We start from the raw sequence: 17539 nt of genomic DNA, 5'->3' as shown, positions 1-17539 counted from the left end.
TAAAGACTTTTAAAAGATATTTTTCATATAGGAGAGCAAAGAGATAACAACAAGAAGACCTAATAGCACAATACAATGAAGGAGAAGAATATCTTGTTTTTACTTGTGATTCTTTGCTTAAGTTATCATCTTGGATGTTTGTTTTCTTTGTTGTTTGAACCTAATACTCTTGTTAACATACTTTGTTATTATTATTCAGTTATTTCAGACCTATTTTATCTTAGTTTATTTATCATGCTTTTATTGGAACCCTTGGTGACGATGAGTTCGGTTATGAACTAATCGTTGTCATGGGGTTCTAACAGATTTACTTATGAATTTCTATAGTTAATTGGTTTGATACCTAAGTGTGTGGTGATTGTATGATATCCTAGTATTGGTTGTGTGTATTTGTCTTACGTGCGTCACGTACATATAAGATAGTTTGTTAATCTTTATTGAAGCGATAGTGAATATAGAGATTTAGAACTTGCCATGCTAGCATAGGTTCATGTATAATTGTTATGCATAATTCGTAGATAAGTTTAACCATCTTACTTTCCCTATGTAATCACGATAGACATATAGGGTCTCAACATAATTGGTATTTATTCAGCTTCTATCTCTTTTGTGGATGTCTGGTAGTAGGGTATTCGTACAATGACAGTTGGCGTTTACTAGTTTCGTGTTATCTGATTAGTTTTCATCACCGTCGCATGCTAAGGTTAAGAACAATGACTTTGAATGAAGTATTTAATGAAGTTAGAATCCCATGTTTGTCTCATATAGTTAATTCAATCACTTTTATTCTTAGTTAATTGCATGTTAGTTTAATATTAGTTATAAAAATCTCAACTTGTTATTGTCTTAGCATTGAGCGATAGCCATACCATTGTTGCATAGGTACATAATCATAAGTTAACTAAAAAGAGTCTCTGTGGGTAGGATTCTGATTTATATCTTATACTACTAGCGAACGCGTATACTTGCATGTAATTTTAGCGCGTGTTTTCGCCCTAACAAGTTTTTGGCGCCGCTGCCGGGGACTCGGTGTTAAATTTTAGTTTATGTGCTTGACATCAGTGGTCGTTAAAGTTTACTGACTCGGATTCTTTCACTTTCACGGTTTACTTGTTTGTGTTTCAGGTACTGTAGTTGTTATTACAATGGGAGAACCAGCAGCAGCAATAAAGGCGTTGATGGATTTTTCTCAACCAAAGATCAATGACATTCAATTTAGCATTTTCAGGCCAGCTATCATGGCTAACACATTCGAGATCAAGCCTGGAACAATCCAGATGGTCCAGAATTCAGTCCAGTTTGGGGGTTCTCCAACGGAAGATCCCAACATGCACATTAGAGATTTCATCGAGATCTACGACACTTTCAAATTCAACAATATTTCTGAAAATGCTGTTAAATTAAGACTTTTCCCATTCTCTCTAAGGGATAAGGCTAAGGGTTGGTTACACTTTCTATCAGCTGGTTCTATTACTACTTGGGAAGATCTTGCTCAAAATTTTCTCACTAAATTTTTCCCTATGGCAAAGACAGCTGCAATCCGGAATGCTCTTACTCAATTCGCACAGCAATCGGGTGAATCTTTATGTGAAGCTTGGGAGCGCTACAAGGAGATGCTTAGAAAGTGTCCTCATCATGGAAAACCTAACTGGATGGTGATCAATTACTTTTATATTGGGTTGGGAGCACAGTCGAGACCTATGCTCGATGTAGCATCAGGTGGAGCTCTATGGGCTAAAAGCTATGAGGAAGCTTATGAGCTGATCGAGATGATGGCTGTGAATAAATATCAGTATCCAACCCAGAGAATGCCACATGGCAAGGTAGCGGGATTTCTTGAAGTGGATACAATTACTGCTATCACTGCTCAATTAAAGGCATTGTCTATAAAGATCGATTCTCTGGCTAACTATGGAGTTCAACCAAGGACAAGTGTTTGTGAGCTTTGTGCATGTTCACATGCGATGGAGCAATGCGCTATATCTAGTGAATTAGCTCAGTTTGTGAGCAACTTTCAGAGGTCGCAACAACCAGTTCCTGCCACTTATCATCCTGACAACTGGAATCATCCTAACTTCTGCTGGAGCAACAATAAGAATGCGATGCAACAGCCGTTCCAGAAGTTTAGAAACAAGCAATTCAATCCTCCTGGTTTTCAGCAACATTTTGCACCAAGACAACAACTCCAACTTCAATAACTACCGCATGGAAGTACAAGTCAATCTAATGAAAAATCTGAATTGGAGGAGTTGAGGCTCATATGCAAGAGCCAAGCGGTTTCTATCAAGACTCTGGAGAATCAAATTGGGCAGATTGCCAATGCTTCGTTGAATCGACAACCTGGTACACTCCCTAGTGATACAGAAGTTCCAGGAAAGAGGGAAGCAAATGAGTAGGTCAAGGCAATTACATTGAGGTCTTGGAAGGTTGCGAACCCCGAAAAATCTCAAGTTCCAGAATCTAAAGTTTTGGTTGAAGAAGATGTGCAGAAGGAAGCAGAAGTGGAATCAAGGAAGAAAACTGTGGAACACACTCCTCCTGAGGGTAATATAGGGGAGAAACAGGTCTATCCTCCACCTCCTTTTCCTAAGAGGCTGCAGAAGCAAAAGTTGGATAAGCAATTTGCTAAGTTTTTAGATGTGTTCAAGAAACTTCATATCAACATACCTTTCGCAGAAGCTCTAGAACAAATGCGAAGCTATGTGAAGTTCATGAAAGGTATTCTCTCAAGGAAAGTGAAGCTTTATGACTTAGATATCGTTAGGTTAACATAGGAATGCAGCGATGTGCTGCTACAGAAATTGCATCCCAAGCTTAATGATCCTGGAAGTTTCACTATTCCTTGCACCATCGAAAACTTGTCGTTCCACAAGTATTTTTATGACTTGGGAGCTAGCATCAATCTGATGCCCTTGTCCGTTTTCAAGAAACTTGGACTACCTGATCCAAAACCTGTGAACATGTCTTTGTAGTTGGCTGATCGAACCATCACTTATCCATGAGGTATAGTTGTTAGGGCAAAAACACGCGCTAAAATTACACGCAAGTATATGCATTCACAAGTAGTATAAGATATTAATCAGATTCATACCCACAGAGACTCTTCTTAGTTAACTTAAGATTATGCACCTTTACAACAATGGTATGGTTATCGCTCAATGCTAAGACAATAACAAGTTGAGATGTTTATAACTAAGATTAAACTAACAAACAATTAACTACAAATAAAAGTGATTGAATTAACTATATGAGACAAACATGGGATTCTAACTTCATTAAAAACTTCATTTAAAGTCATTGTTCTTAACCTTAACATGCGATGGTGATGACAACTAATCATATAACATGAAACTAGTAAACGCCAATTGTCGTTGTACGAATACCCTACTACCAGACATCCACAAAAGGGATAGAAGCTGAATAGACACCAATTATGTTGAGACCCTATATATTTATAGAATTTGACAATATAAAGGTTTAATGAACAAGTTATCTATTGTGATTATATAGGGCAAGTAAGATGGTTAATGTTATTCCCAAACAATGCAACAAGAATTACAGAAGGGGGGTTGAATGTAATTCTGGTTTCTTTTTCTGATTTTAAGAATGTTCTTACTTCATATATAACTGTGTTTGATTTTTCTAGAAGTACGAAATGATAATAAAATAGAAATCAAAACACAAAGAAGTAAAACACAAAGCTTTAAAACTTTTTGGTGGATTTGAACTTATCCACCAGAGATATATAAAAAGTTGAGAACTCTGTGATGCTTGAATAGCAAACAGCTGCTTACAAGAGAACTTATAGAATTACAAAGAGATTCTTAACATATACAACCTTTTCTATCTCTCTGAAAACAATTCTTACTCGATTATTTGTTCTACTTGCTTCACTTGGGTTATATATTACCAAGTTCCATGATAGTAAGACAAGATAATAAGACAAACTGAATCTAGTCTAACTTTATGCTGCTACATTACTCTATCCAGCATCTTTGAATATCTTCATAATTGCATGAAAATGGTAATGCTTCTTTGTTCTCTAAATCTTGCAATTAGGCTGCCACATTCTATTTGCAAACACCCAACGCATGTGACTGTGTTGTCACTGTTAACTACTATTTTAAATATTATCATCCATCGGGATTGTGTTGATCATCCGTCGGGAGCCTTGTTGATTATCTGTCGGGAGCCTTTGTAGATCATCCATCGAGAGTCTTTCTGTCACTTGATTCTATTTCACTTATGCAGAATTACAAGACATCTTATATTTATAATTAGCCAACCTATTCTGCATATCAATCTAGTAGTCAACATGACTCAAAGAATCCTACAGTATCTACTCAACTAAAATATTATTGTTTGCAGAAATTTGTTACAAAACTTATTGTTAGATAAGCTACACTCTCGATGGATGTTAAATTATCATCCGTTGGGACTATAAAGTTCATCCGTCGGGACTATATTAGAACATCCGTCGAGACCTACAAAAACAATAAGTTAAATCTACTAAGGTATTTTGTTTAACTTATCATCAAGTTCACAACATATTCCCGACAATCTCCCCTAATTTATGTCTACTAGAATTGTACCCATAAATTAAGAGAAACTTGATGATAACAAAACACCCTAAATGAACAGATTAATAAAGGTAGATAAAACTAGTAAGTGCTACAGTTTATTTGAAAATTGAACAAAGTAAAGTGTACAAAGAGTTCTCACAATCATTATCAAGATGATCCTCTAGTCTGAGCTTATGTTTTCTATTTCCTTGATTGTCTTGATATCTTCCCAAGCTTCCAGTTATTTTCTTCTATTTGATTTTGGAGTTGTCTGTGAAATTCAAATTCTTCAGCATTTGATAGATCCAACTTTCCTTGCATTTCCAATAGAGTCTCATTATTTGAGATGCTCAATTGGTCATCCAATCTGAAGAATCTTTTAACACCTTTGTCATCCATGAATTCCATCAGCCAATAAGGCCTCAAGTGCATTGTATTTCCTGTGAAGGGAATGGATAGAGTTTTTAAAAGTGCATTTGAGGCTTTTCTGCTCCTGAGTTCTTCTATCTTCTTAAGAACCAATTTCTTGGATGTCACATTGAATCCAAAAAATTTCTTGAAGGATGAGAAGATCCTTATCAAAACAGAACAACATTCTTGAAGAATTATGTGAAGGGGCCATATGATCTCTTTCCCATCCTTGTATTTGAACACCAGTCTTTCAGGGAGATTTTTGTGAGCATCAATTCCCCTCACTTCTTCTAATTCATCCATGTAGAGATTGATATCTGAAAATTCTTTGATATCACAGATGTATAGAAGATCTCCCTTGTCGACCATTGGTTGAGCTTTGGTTAAGGTTTTGGTTTTGAGTTTCACAGGCTTGACCTTCTTGATTGCTCTTGTCTTTGTCTTCTTTAGCTTGTTGAAGATTGGTAAGTTAAGTTCAGGAAAAGGAAAATTATCCCAGTCTATAGGCTCATCCTTGGGAACTATTGGCTCACCATGAAAGTTCTTTGTAAGATCTACCTTATATTCATCATGTACTTCTGAGGGCTTGGATGTTTGAGTTGAAGTTGTAGACTGTTTGGGAATGTAATCTTCCATTTCCTCATCATTGAAGTCCAATTTTCTCTTGATTCTTTGTTAGTATCCTGGTTTCTTTGTCTGTTGAGGTTCCTTGAGCATTTTATGATCCTGAGCTTCAGTTACCACAAGTTGTTTCTCAGAAATCTCAGTTGCAGTTTTCACAGCTTGAAGCTTAGCTATAATAGCAGCTTGCTTTTTCTTCTGTTTCAATTTCTTAGCGTCTAAAGTAGCCTACTTCTTTTTTTGCTTGATTCTCTCTTTTTCTTTCTTCTTAGCTTCCACAAACTGAGGGTGTCCAGCCACCACATAGATTTCTTTCCCATTCCTATAGATCTTAGCAATTCTTCTTTTTAGCACTGAGTCGGTTGGATCTTTGAAGAATGCAATGGACCTTGCCAACAGCTTCTTTTCATCTGGCCTTGGAGTCTCAAACATAAGATCCAAGGGATTTTTGTCAAATGACTTTGGATAATTCCTTTTGGGCTTCAAAATCAAGTTGGCTTTTGGAGACTTTATGCATGAAGGTTGGCCCTTTTCCAGATTACCCAGACTCATGTCATTCACAGAAATTTGCTTGTCTTGAGAGAAGTGATGAAAGGTCTTGTTTGGTTTCTCAATTGGACCAAATTTCTTTATGATTTCTTCATCAATCTTTCTCCATTTGTCATCCAATTCCTTCTCAACTGCTGCAACATCAAGCTTCTTGAAATTTGTCTTTGAATCCAACTTAGCAACTGCTATCTCGATCAGATCAATGGTGTCCAAGACTGGTGGCTTAGGATAAGTAATTTCTGGAATAATTACTTGACTAACTTGTATGTCTATCACATTCTCCCCCTCACCGATTGGCTCTCCTTGACTAACGGGGAAAAGTGAATCTTTCTCCCCATTTTTGTTAGCATCAAGTTGAGTAGAGGTAGAGAGTTGTGCAGCCACCAATTATTGGAGCAGACCAGTCTGGGCTTCCTGATTTACAAGTATTTTGGCCACTAACTTCTGCACATTTGTCAGTCTAGTGTTCATGGCCTCAACCTTTCTGTTCACATCAGCTTCCTTCCTTAGCTTTTGAGCTATTTCAGTCATAGTGGTTCCTGGAAGTCTAGCATCCAACCTTTCTACAAAATCTTGTTTCATATCAGAAATTTCTTGTTTGATTTCATCCATATTTTGAATGTGTTGGAGAGCCTAAATCTTGTACAGCTGTAGAGATTCCAGGTATGCCTTGAGTAAACCTTTTGTGTTGGCACTTGTGGATGCTTGAATTGCTGTTTGGGTGTCATGAATAAGCTTGAATAAGGTGGATTGGAGATGTGAATATGAGCAGTCTTTGGTTAACATCCAGGAAGGAATGTCTGCATCTCCCCCTATACTCATGCTATCATCCTCACCATCATCCCCAAAGGATTCTTCAGCCAATTCAAAGTCATTACCAGCTGTGGAAGGCATAGTAGTTATATCATCCTTGGCCCTTTGCATTGAAGCAGTAGTATGCACCAAGTTTAGCATCCTTTCAGTAGCCACATTGTCATGTTCATCTAGAGCTTGATATGCTGCCATAGGGTGAGTAAATGCCTCAGTTTTATAAGAAACAGAGTTTAAGACAGCTTGATATTCTTGCTGAAATAACTGTTTCTTATCAGCCTCATTGACATCCATTAACTCACTCATAATGGGCTCTTTCCAAAGTTCAGTACCTGCATTTCTCTTAATTTCTCTCTGTTCTTGCATCAAGGGCTCCCCTTGGCTCATCACCCTCACACCCTCACCTTCACCTTCACCTACTAAGGTGGAACTACCCTCACTCACTTTTGCCAGACTGGAAGAAACAACATGCATAATGTCTCTCTTTTCCTATCCTTTTGCCTGAGAGTAACTCAGCCTCTCACTCTGTTCACTCCCTTCCCTCAATCCTAGGAGTCATTGTACAACTACTAACTCATCTACACGTGTAAAAATTGTTGAAAAATTAGCATGTGTAGCGATACCGACGGATGAGGAACATCCATCGGGGCAGTAGTTAGGATAGCTGATGGATGACTGTTGTTAGGCACATCCATCGGGATACAATCACTGGCTGACGGATGAACAATATCCACCGTAATAGAGGAACTGATAGAGTTTGGAGTTGAAACTATTGTGGACTCTGTGCAGATTGATGATAATTTAGGCACATAAGTCACAACAGTCCCTGAAAGAATTGGCAAGTGAGCCAATAAATCATCTAGAAGATGATGCTCACTTGCACTGAATTTTGGCTTCTCCAACAGAGTTAAATAAGGAGAATCAGGGATTGATGTATGAATAATATCCACATCCAGAGAATTGGTGGGGGAGTTTTGTGTGTTTGGTGCTTCTATTGTTAAAGATTTTGGCTGTAACTCCACATTTATTAGAGCCACTGTTAGGTCACACGCACTGTAGAGGGGGGTGAATACAGTGTATAGCACAATCAAATCGAACTCTAATAACTCAAGTAACAGAAAACAAACTTTATTCAAAACAATAAACTCTGTTACAGTATGGAACTGTCCTCTCTCAGTGATGAACAAATATCACGAGAGCTGCTAGGGTTACAATGAATAATCTTCTCGATAATGATAACACTCATAGTGTAAACCCTATGTCTGTGTTTATATACTACACAGTTACAAGATAATCGCTAATTGATTTGGAATATAATTATGCTTCCTAAAATATATCAATCAGATATCTTTTCTTCCAAGTATTGTATTCTTCATAGAATTCCTTCTTCATGCATATCTCTTCTTACATTTGTCTTGATCTTCTTTTCCTTTCAATAAGCCGCCTTCCTTATTTGAATATTTCCTTTAAGTCCTGATATTATCTTCTGATAAATATCTCCTAAACCTTAAGTACTGATAACTTAAGTTCTGACTTCAGTATAAGTGCTGATTTCAGTTAAGTACTGATTTGTCCTATTTAAGTAAGATCTGAAAACTAAACATAAATTATATTAGTCATGACATTATCAAATATATCTAAAAATCTCCGCAAACTTGTAAATTAGCATAATATACAAGTTTAACAGATATTTGATGATGTCAAAAACATTAAGTACAAATGCATGAGAATTTGACTAGATAACTACAACTTACAGTCCTTAAAGCTTTAACAATTTTAACTTCTGATAACAACTTCAGTCTGTATACATATCAGAATTTGAGCAGTTGTAGATCTTGACTTGGCTTCACTTTCTGATCTCTCTGATGTCAGGAGTTGTTCTGAGATAATTCTTTAACAAACATCTCTCAGCATATCTGAGTTCATCAATCATCCTCCTTTTTGCATCTTTAAGTTCTGCAGAATCTTCATCAGTTTGAAAGATTGCAGCCCTGAGATCATTAATTTTAGCTTTCCTTATGTCCTGATCCAGTCTGATCAAATATGCCTTGTCAGACTCAAGACTGAATTCCACAGCCTTGTAACCCAGAAAGGTAGTTATAATCTTAGCAGAGTTAAGCTTCATCTCAACAATATCACCCTTGTGATCTCTATACTTTGGAAGATATATGCTGTCAGACTTAACAGAATAAAGCCTTTTCTATTTCTGAATTTGACTCTTCAAATAGTTTGCAGCACTTTCTGTTATTTTGTCATTCACTTGAAGTAAGAATAATACATGTTCCAATTCTTCAAAATACTTCAGTGGAATGGTAATTTCCCTTATATGATAAACCCTACCATCTGTCATGAAGTAAAACAAGATGTGTTCTTTCAAGTAGGTATGGTAAACCATCTGTACAGATTCTAATTGATTCAATCTTTCAGGAGTTGCTCCAATACCTGGTTCACTTAAGGAAGTTGGATAATTGGTTGTGTTCTGTATCCTTCTTTCATCAGCACTACCCAATCCAGATTTATCTCTTGCTTCCTTTCCAGTAACCACTCTTGCTTCAAAACCACTTACAACAGTTTTCAAAGGTTGAGTCTGTTTGGCTTTGGTGAATCCTGGTAGGAGTAACTTTGAAGGTTTAACATGAGCAATGTCAGAGGTTTCCTTTGATTTATCTTCTGATATCAAGTTAACTTGAGCTATGTCAGAGGTTACTTGCTTCTTTGAGATATCAGAACTAACTATATCTTTACTCTGAACAACTTGAGCCATGTCAGAGGTTGTCTTAGAAATTTTTCTTGAAGTCAGAGCTAGATCAGCATCTTCAACAGTAATTTCTTCATCCACAGGAGGCACATAAACCTTGATAGGTTCACCAACTTTCTCTTTGCCCTTGGACCTTAGATCTATCTGCAATTGTGATTTAGCCTTGGTTGCTTCAGGATTTGTTCTTTCTTTTATCACAATGCCTTTGGCCTTTGGAAGTTTCTTTTTACCAACAGAAGCTTCAGATTTAGATTTGACATTTTCTGACTTAAGTCTGGCTTCTTCTTCCATCAGACTCTCAAAGTCCATTCCTGGATTTTCTTTCAGAAATAGCTGTCTTGATATTTCTTCATTAAGATCCAAAAGTTCATCAGAACTTATCCTTTTACCAGTAGCAGAAGTAATTCTTTTTCCAGCATCAGAACTTGTCCTGTGACTTGTAATTTCAGCTCTTCTTGATGAGAAACTTCTACCTTGACCATGACCTCCACCCATTCCAGAGTTTCCCTAGTCATCTTTTTCATCATCCTTCCCCTTCAGTGTCTGGTCAGGTAAGAGAAGAGAGACAAGCAATTCCACTGAGGCTTGGATTTCATCGAGTTGAGATTGCTGAGAAGCTTGATTTTTCAAAATATCATCAACCTGAGACTGTTGCTTCTCTTGGGTCTTCTCAAAGTAAGCAACTCTGTCAAAGGTAGGTTGGAAGAAAGTTTTCTTTTTAATTTTCTTAACCGTATCTTTCTTGAGCAATTCTTCCTGAATTTTATGTAACTCTGCATGAGTTGTTGAATGGAGACCTTGCAGATGTCTTGTACTCAATGCGGTGACTCAAAGTTGTGTCTTGAAATCATCATTAATTAACATCTCATCAGCTTTTGCCAAATGCTCAACAAGAATCTTTTCAGATGGAACAAAGGTAACTGAGTTCCATTCCTTAGTCCACTCCTGTCCTCTAGGAGTTTCACTCCAAGGTACTGGTGTTTATCCTCGAACAAACTTCTTGACTAGTTCACTTTTGTGAATAGTTTGTTGAGGTGCATGTCCTGATGGACCAGCTGCAGTAGCATCTTCATTTATAGCAGCATCACCAGTAGTATCAGCATTTGAAGCATCAGAACTGACAAAATCAGCATCTTTTGATAAAACAACAATATGAGAAGCAATTGAGGCTTCAGCATCATCCTCTAAGTGCTGATCTGTTTCCAAGTTCTGATCAACAGGCATATCCTGATGCTCACCTATATTCGGATCATCAACATCTAGATGCAGAGAAGGTGTTGTAGACAATTCTGGAGTTTGAGTAGCATCAGTAAAAGGTGTTGTTGATGGAATAATTGATGTTGGAGCTTCTAAGTAGAGAACCTCAGGCACAACCAGGTTGTGAATATCAATTTCAGCACTTGTGCCTGGGTCTACAGGAGATACAGTTTCATGTACAGGTGACACAGATGGTGCGTTTGCCTTATCGTTAGCAGCTTCCTGAGTTGGGGACAATGGAGAGGGAGATGCAGTAGCTTCAGCAAATTCTGGTTCTTTTGAGATCAGAGATTCCTGATCTCCTTCCTTAGCTGCTGCTTCCTCATCATCTGAAGCTGGCCTTTGATAAGTGGCATTTTATACCACTTAGAATGTCTTATAATAGCTTAAATTGGTGCCTTGAAATCAAGTATTTTGTGTATTTGATGCGTTTTTCTAGTGTTTATGCATTTCAGGATATTAGTTGCATTTCGGGGGAGAATTCATCAAAAATAAGCCTTGGCATGTGTCTAGCATTGTAAGAGGGAAGAGAGGAGCAGATTACAGCGAAGAAACGGAGCAAAAACAGACCATTTTCCAGTAGGGGTCTGAGCGCCCGCTCAGTTATGCTGAGCGGCCGCGCAGGAACGGAAAATCAGATTTATTATTTTAGACTCCTATTTCTGTTTGGCTTCCAACTTCTGAGTAATCTGAGTTTTATGGGACTCCTATATAAGTAGATTTCAGAGACGTTTCACGTGTGTTGGATCGTTGTATTAATCGAGGAGCGAAGGAGATAAGGAAGAAGACCGTTTTAGCACACCGCAACGAAGAGGAAGCATATTTTCTTGTGATTCTTTATTTCGTTGTAACGTTGGATGCTAGTTTTCTTACTTTGAACCTATTACTCTTGTGACGTACTCTGGTTTAATATAATTAGTTTATTTATTATTCTTTTGTGTTTATTTATCATGTTTTCATATGAACCCATGATGACGATAAGTGCTAACATGGGCTAATCGTGATCATGGGGTCGTAACGGATTTACTATGGAATTCTTTAGTTAGTTGTTTAATACCTTAGTGTGTGATGATTGTATGATATCTAGTATTGGTTGTGCGTATTCGTCTTATGTGCGTCACGAACATATAAGATAGGGTGTTAATCTCTTGTGAAGCGACGATGGATCTCGAGATTTAGAACTTGCCATGCTAGCATAGGTTCATGTACGAGTCTGCATGATTAGTGGGTAACTCTAACCGTTTTATTAACCCTGTGTAATCGAAAGGAATAACTTGTTTTTAAATCATTATGTTGTCAATTTCTATAGACATAAAGGGACTCAACATAATTGATGCCTATTCAACTTCTATCTTAATTGTGGATGTTTGGTAGAATGGTAATAGTACAATAAAAGTTGGCTTTTATCAGTTTCGTGTTATTCGATTAATATCATCACTGTTGCATGCTAAGGGTAATAACTATGACTATTGAAGGAAGTAGTAATAAAGTTGTGATCTCGTGAGTGTTTTAATATTGTTAATTCGAAGTGTTAATTAAGTGATTAATTTTAGTAGTTAATTGTAGTTAATAATTAGTTACTTAAATCTAAGTGTTATTGTCTTAGCATTGAGAGTAATCATACATTGGTGAGTGAGTTTAATTGAACATAATTAGTCTGAGTCTCTGTGGGAACGAACTAGAAAGTATTCTATATTACTTGCGAACGCGTATACTTGCGTGAATATTAGCACGTGTTTTCGCCCTAACAAGTTTTTGGCGCCGCTGCCGGGGACTCGGCGTATTTGTTTAGTTTATGTACTTACCATCATTGGTCGTTAGGACTCAGCGATTAAGACATGTTACTTATTGTTTCCGGTTGTGTTTCAGGTACTTTAGCGAGCGTTTATGCAAAATCATTCTCGTACTCGCAAGAGGACTTTAGATACAGCTGAGGAGACAGACGAAGTTCTTGATATTCCGGAGAAGATAGACTTTGAAGATTCGGATTCAGGAAGTGAGCAGAAAGAGTCAGTAATCATGGGTGATCGTATAGTTCCGGCAGATCCAGCTCTTATGGACTTTTCTCGGCCTAAAATTGATGACATTCAGTCAAGCATTCTTCATCCGGCTATCCAAGCTAACACCTTTGAAATCAAGCCGGGCACTATTCATATGGTACAGAACTCTATTTCTTTCGGAGGAGCTGCAACCGAAGACCCCAACATGCACATAAGGAATTTTGTCGAGATCTGCAGTACTTTCAAATATAATGGTGTGACTGATGAGGCTATCAAGTTGAGGCTTTTCCCATTCTCACTGAGGGATAAAGCTAAGGACTGGTTACATTCTGAACCAGCTGGGCCCATCACTACTTGGCAAGATCTTGCACAAAAGTTTCTGGTGAAGTTTTATCCAATGGCAAAGACTGCTGCTATGAGGAGTGCCCTTACTCAGTTTGCGCAGCAACCTACAGAATCTATGTGCGAAGCTTGGGAGCGCTACAAGGAAATGTTGAGAAAGTGTCCACATCATGGAATGCCCGATTGGATGGTGATCACTGGTTTCTATAATGGTGTAGGGGTCCCAATCTCGTCCCATGCTCGATGCAGCAGCTGGAGGCGCCTTGTGGGCCAAAAGCTATACTGAGGCTTATAATTTTATTGATACTATGGCTGCAAATGAGCATCAAAACCCAACTCAAAGGATGATGCTTAGGAAGGTAGAAGGTATTCTGGAAGTCGATGCAGCCACCGCTATTGCAGCGCAGCTCCAAGCGCTGTCTATGAAGGTCGATTCTCTAGCTACCTGTGGAGTCAATCAAATAGCTATGGTCTGTGAGCTTTGTGCAGGTTCTCATACTACGGATCAGTGTTCTCTTGTTAACGAATCTGTTCAGTATATGAACAATTATCAGCAACAACAGCAGCCTGTGTCAGCTACTTATCATCCTAACAACAGAAATCATCCAAATTTCAGCTGGGGTAATAATCAGAATGCTATTCAGCCACAATATCAGCAGGGTGTGAGTAAACAGTTCAATCCACCTGGATTTCAGCAACCACAGCAGTATGCTCAAAGGAAATCATATCCTCAATAGGGAGGTGCAGCTGCACCCACTAGTGCTGATTTTGAGGAACTTAAGCTGTTGTGCAAGAGTCAGGCGGTGTCGATCAAGACCTTGGAAAATCAAATCGGTCAAATAGACAATGCGGTGCTAAATCGTCAACCAGGTTACACTTCCCAGTGACACGGAAGTGCCAGGCAGGAAGGAAGCTAAAGAGCAAGTCAAGGCTATTACCTTAAGGTCTGGGAAAGTTGCTGATGCTGAAAAGGCAAAAGAAGGAGAAGCTGAAGTTGGAGATGAAGAAGCTAAGCAAAAGGAGAAAGCGGCAGAACCAAGGAAGACTGTTAGATATATTTGATAATGTCATGGCTAATATGATTTATGTTTAGATTTCAGATCTTACTTAACAGGACAAATCAGTACTTAACCATTAATCAGTACTTATACTGGAAGTCAGGACTTAAGGATATCAGTACTTATATTATCAGGAGATAATCATCAGAAGTTAGATATCAGAACTTAAGTGCTTAAGGACGTTCAGATAAGGACAGTAGCTGATTAAAGGAAAGAAGGTCGAGATAAACATAAGAAGAGATATGCATGAAGAAGGAGTTCCGTGAAAAATGGAATACTTGGAAGAAAAGATATCTGATTGATATATTTTAGAAAGCAGAATTATATTCCATATCAATTAGCGATTATCTTGTAACTGTGTAGTATATAAACACAGACATAGGGTTTACACTATAAGTGTTAATATATTCAAGAAGATTATTCATTGTAACCCTAGCAGCTCTCGTGATATTTGTTCATCACTGAGAGGTAACAGTTCCATACTGTAACAGAGTTTATTGCTTCAATAAAGTTTGCTTTCTGTTACTTAAGATATTAAAGTTCGATTTGATTGTATTATACACTGTATTCACCCCCTCTACAGTGTGTGTGACCTAACAAGTGGTATCAGAGCTAATCTGTTAACACACATACAGTTAAAGATCCAAACACAATCATGTCTGACACAGAAACTCCAACTAAGCCTACAAAAACTGAAGAACCTCCAAAGACACAAATTCAAAGTCGGTATGAGACTATTAGAGTTCCCATACTGAGACCATCTAAATATCCCATATGGAAGGTAAGGATGACCATGTTCCTAGAAGCAACAGATCCAGAATACCTTGATAGAATCAAGGAAGGGCCTCACAAACCAACCAAGCTCACTGTTGCAGTTGCAGGTGAAGCAGCAAAGACCGTACCAAAGGAGAAGAGTGATTATACTGCTGAAGATATAGCATCAATTGCTAAGGATGCTAAGGTACGACACTTACTGCATAGTGCCATTGATAATGTAATGTCAAACAGGGTAATCAACTGCAAGACTGCTAAGGAGATATGGGATGCTCTGGAAACAAGGTGTCAGGGAACTGACACAATTAAGAAGAACAGGAAGACAATACTCACTCAAGAGTATGAACATTTTAACTCAAAGACTAATGAGTCATTGAATGATTTATATGATAGATTTGTCAAACTTTTGAATGATTTGTCATTGGTTGATAAAGAGTATGATCTTGAAGATTCAAACCTTAAATTCCTGTTAGCTCTTCCTGAATGCTGGGATTTGAAGGCAACGACAATAAGAGACAACTACAATCTTGATGAAACAACTCTTGATGAAATCTATAGAATGCTCAAGACTCATGAACTTGAGATGGAACAAAGAAGCAAGAGGAAAGGAGGAAAGTCAAGGACAGTTGCTCTTAAGGCTGAAGAAGAATCCCCCAAAGCAGCTTCCTCAAGGAAAGATAAGGGTAAAGCTCTTTTCATAAAGTCTGATACTGAGTCATCAAGTTCTGAAAGTGATGATGACTCAGATTCTGAAAGCTTGCCTGAGACTGATGCTGATGAGGAGATGATGAAGTTGTGTGCTCTTATGGTGAAAGGAATCACAAAGATTGCATACAGGAAGTTCAGGAAGGGAAAGAAGTTTTCCAGAAAAGGCATAAGTTCTGATAAGAAGAAATTCAGAAGATCTGAAGGCAGAGGAGGAAAGTCTGACAGAGGAGATTATACCAATGTTAAATGCTATAACTGTGGTGAGAAAGGCCACATATCTCCTGATTGTAAGAAGGTAAAGGGTGATAAAGGCAAGGCTCTTTTCACAAAGCAGAAAAGCTGGACAGACACCTCAGACTCTGAAAGTGAGGAGAACTATGCATTGATGGCAAATGCTGATAAAGAAAGCGCTGAGAGCAGTTCTGAAGCTGCTGAAACAAAGGTACCTCAGACTACTTATGATTTTCATACTGATGATATTAATGAGTTGAGAAGATATCTTAAAACCATGTGTGTTAGTTATAGAGATCAAACTTTAATATGTGAAAGATTAACTTTTGAAAATCTTGCTTTTAAGAAATGAAATGATTTCTTAGAAAAAGAGTTAGTCATGTTCCATCAAACTCAGAAGGATAGAGATGATGCTTTTTATGTTAGGGATGAAGTGCTAAAAATGAATGAATCTCTAAAAACTGAGTTAGAAAAGGAAAGAGAGATTATCAGGACTTGGACTAACTCTGGCAAAATAACTCAAAATTTGCTAAGTAGTGGAAACTGGAAAGAGGGCTTAGGTTATGGAGAGGATAAGAATGATAACGGAACTGAAGAAATTAAGCCTGTTGTTAAGCAAAAGCCAAAGTTAAAACCTGTTAAGTTTGTAACTGTAAAGTCTGAAAATGAGAAATCAGAAGTTAAAGAGGAATTAATTTCTGACAAACTAAAACAGGAAAAGACAGCTGAAGTAAACATAGGCTTAATGACAAAGAAGCAGCTTAAGCATAAGCTGAAAGATGTTAAGAATGCAAACAAGGTAAAATCACCTAGGAAAAATAGGAATGGAAAGGAAGGTGTGAATAAAAGCAATGATTATAAACCTTTTCCTGATGCTCCTAGGAAAACATGTCATAACTGTGGAAGTTCTAACCATCTGGCTTCTTTTTGCAGGAAGAATAAGAATATTAACTCCTTACCTTCAAAATCAGGAGTTAAGAGTTAGTCTGTTAGATACAAACCACAAAATCCTTGTTTTTATTGTGGTAGTTTATGGCATTCCATTTATACTTGTAAGGAATATCATAGTTTGTACTATGATTATTATCAAATAAAACCTTCTTTGAAGAAAGTTTCCATTGTTCCTTCTAGTGTAAATTCTGATTCAAAGTCTGATAGTGTAAGTTCTGATAAGAAAAATGTTAACATAAACTCTGATGCTAAATCCGCTGCAAATGTTAACAAACTTAATAAGACCAAAGGATCCAAGCAAGTCTGGGTCCTTAAAACTAATAATTAGTGGTCTTTGTGATTGCAGGGCAACAGGAAAAATATTCTAGTTCTGGACAGTGGATGTTCAGGACATATGACTGGAAATAAGGCCCTGCTATCAGACTTTGTGGAGAAAGCTGGCCCAAGTGTTTCTTATGGAGATGGCAACATTGGAAAAACGTTGGGATATGGCAATATCAATCTTGG

At 37.6% G+C, this 17539-nt stretch overlaps 2 non-coding genes across 2 annotated transcripts; both read right to left on the bottom strand.

Moving 5' to 3' along the window:
- Positions 1-1535: 1535 nt before the first annotated feature.
- On the bottom strand, positions 1536-1642 carry LOC141682663 (small nucleolar RNA R71). Its single transcript, XR_012559888.1, has one exon. It is a non-coding gene; the product is annotated as a small nucleolar RNA R71 (small nucleolar RNA).
- An 11738-nt stretch (positions 1643-13380) lies between these two features.
- On the bottom strand, positions 13381-13487 carry LOC141683653 (small nucleolar RNA R71). The gene has a single exon (XR_012560395.1). It is a non-coding gene; the product is annotated as a small nucleolar RNA R71 (small nucleolar RNA).
- Positions 13488-17539: the final 4052 nt, after the last annotated feature.

This window comes from Apium graveolens, chromosome 1 (assembly GCF_009905375.1).
Source record: "Apium graveolens cultivar Ventura chromosome 1, ASM990537v1, whole genome shotgun sequence".
Lineage (NCBI taxonomy): Eukaryota > Viridiplantae > Streptophyta > Magnoliopsida > Apiales > Apiaceae > Apium > Apium graveolens.
This window is presented reverse-complemented; position numbering and strand designations above follow the sequence as displayed.